We start from the raw sequence: 3168 nt of genomic DNA, 5'->3' as shown, positions 1-3168 counted from the left end.
GGCCATCCAGCAGAAAAGTATAAAAACGAAATATAAGAAGTAAAGCCATGCTGTTATGTTGAGCTGTGGGGGACTCAGGTCAACAGTTTCTGACACTGCCAGTCAGGTGGAAGACCCAATATTATTATGGGTTACTGGACTCTTTTGGAATATTTTGCCTAGTTTACACACCTATAATATTCAAATAACGGAACTTAACAAAAAACAGTATACAGACAATTGTATCTGTGTATTCAAAGTGGTTTGGATAGATATATAGTTACATTCTCTTAATGAATAGAATTATTCTTGTACAGCAGTTAACCACTAGAAAGAATGTATGCAGTGTGTTAATTATTGAAACTGTCTTACCGATTTGATTTGCAACTGTCTCATTGCTATTTGTTTATCAATAAAATTATGGGAAAAAAATAGTTGTAGCTCAGTCCCACAAATGATGCCTGGCTACCAGCAACTGTCATGGTCATTATGTATGTCCAAAACACACTAGAACTTTGTGCGATATCCTATCCTCAAACTGTTAGAAGTGCTGATCATTTATTTGTCATTCCAGTATTTATCTTATGTTTTACTCTTAGTACTTCTTTGTTATCATGAAAACTTTTTTTTAGTTCAATTGTTTTGAAACATTTAATTTTTTTTTTTTTTTTGCTGAACCGGGGATTGAACTCAGGCCCTGGCACTTGCCAGGCAAGCACTTATTCTACTGAGCCATCTCCCCGGCCCCAAAACATTTAATTTTTAATTAATTAATATTTAATTTTCTGAATATTGCTTAATCTTAATTTTTGTTCTAAGATTTATACTATATCTTTGACTTACAATTTATTTAAAAGACATGGTATGATATCTTCTAGTATTAGAAACTTTAAAAAGCTTATTTCCATTTTCTGTTGGCTTTATATTACTTCTTCCCTGTCTTTTATACACACATACACACACATATATATGAAAAAAACATGTGTATAACCCAACATAAGATTGGTACTGTTTCATAGAAATCTATAATGACCTTTTAAGTAAGGGTTCATCTAATATATTTTATATAGTCCTGCATAACTATCATATTGAGAGCTCTTTATTGTTCATCCAGGAGCATACTGCAACTTCTCTTGCCTTTTGAATTTGTTATTTCCTGTATGCTACTTCTGGAGGTATTAAAATATTTCAAGTTTGTATAACTAGAAAATCTTTAGTTTTAGTTTTCAAAGGTATGTTTGCTAAGTATAAAATTCAAAGAGGACATCTTTTCTTTCAGTCCTTTAATTAGTCTAGTTTCTTACACACTTGCTCCTTTTTTTTTCTTTCTAGTGCGGAATAAGATGTGTAATTTTGTTCTTCCATAGCTAATATTTTTTATGTATATGCTTTAATGATTTTTTTCTTTACAATAAGTTTTGGACAATTTCATTTTTGTGTATCTTGGTATGATTTTATTTAAATTTCTTGTGCAAAAGGTTCATTTTTTTTGGAAATGAGGTATTATAGATGAACTAAATTCAAAAATTTTAAATCTTAGAAGGGTCGGGGAAATGGCTCAGTGGAATAAGCGCTTCCCTGGCAAGCGCAAGGGCCGGAGTTCAATCCCTGGTTCCACAAAAAAAAAGAAGTTTTAAATCTTTAAATATTTATTGCCTACTCCTTTCTACTTTGAGAATTCTAATTATATGAATATAAGTTTCTTGGTTTTGACACAGTGAATTATTACGACTGATCTGTAAATTTTCTTCATTTTTATTTTGGACAATTTTTATTGTTATATTCATTTATGTTTGTAAATAATTTATTTTCAATTTGCAATCTATTAAAAAAGAAAAGAATCAATGTACTAACCATTATTACTCTCCTAAAATCTTGTTTTGAGATTTTGTACCATTGTTTTTATTTCTTTAAAATAAAAATAACTGATGTCAAAAAAAAAAAAGAAGAAAAAAAAAAAGAAAAGAAACAAAAAAACCCCACAAAGTTTTGTTGTTGATTTGGTTTGTTTGTTTTGAGACAGGGTCTTGCTGTGGTTCAGGTTGGTTTTGAACTCACTAAATAGCCCAGGCTGGATTTGTATTTGTGGAAATCATTCTGCCCCAGCCTCTCAAATGCTGGAATTACAGGTACTACCACATTAATAGTTTTGATGAGACGGGGAGAATGAAACTTTCCCTGATGGCTATGTTTCTCATATCACTTTGTGAAATACAAGCCTGAAGAAAATAGCCTATTGTTGCTCTGGAATGAGTAAGCTATGCTCTCCCTGTGTTCTAAACTGCCAACTCCCAGGTGATTATAAAAATCAAACACTCCCTGCAGACACATGCAGACAATTTCCCGTGATTCTTCTCAACCAAGATTTATTACCACATCAGAGTCACAGTAAACGTCCCTATTGATAAGACAACAGTCCCTTTCTTTTCCTCCCTTTTAAATGACTTCACAGCATATCTGCCATCCTTTATGCTACTTATGGGACACAACATAACAGCAGCGTAGAGTAAGGGGTTGGTTTTTGGTTTATAGTGTCTCCTATGCTTAAGCCAAGGCTTCCCAGTGCTCAGCCAAGGCCAGGACCACAGCGCCGCCTGCGTACACTGGGGCAGGCCAAGGACAGCTGTGTTCATATTTTTCAGTCCTCACGACTGGAGTTTGCTCCCCATGTTCTTGTTTTGCAGATTTAGGACTTTGTTACTGGTTAGAACTGGACATTGTTTAGAGCCCCCTTTTTCTCCTCCTACTGAGGGAGCTGGTCAGTTGCCTCGAGTCTACTTAATTTTTCAGACTTGATGGTGTCCCTACCACCTTGTTTCTCAAAGAGCTGTGCATGGGGACAGAAACATGCACCCATGCCTGCCCTAGGAAAAAAGCCCCCAGAGCTTCTAGCAAACTCTGTTAGGAAATGTACCTACCACCTGGCTGGATGCAGGAGTGCATGCCTGTAACACCAGCATGCTAGGAGAATGTGGCAGGAGGACTTCAAGTTTGAGCCCAGCCTGGGTTACACAACAGACATAATTGGGGAGGGAGGGGGAGAGAGAGAGAGAGAGAGAGAGAGAGAGAGAGAGAGAGAGAGAGAGACAGACAGACAGACAGAGACAGAGAGGGACAAAGACAGAGAGACAGAGACAGACACAGAGAGAGAAGAGAAGCACAGGAACACAGACCTTAAGAAAGTTAGGC

Source organism: Octodon degus, unplaced genomic scaffold (assembly GCF_000260255.1).
Source record: "Octodon degus isolate 3935 unplaced genomic scaffold, OctDeg1.0 scaffold00169, whole genome shotgun sequence".
NCBI lineage: Eukaryota > Metazoa > Chordata > Mammalia > Rodentia > Octodontidae > Octodon > Octodon degus.
This window is presented reverse-complemented; position numbering follows the sequence as displayed.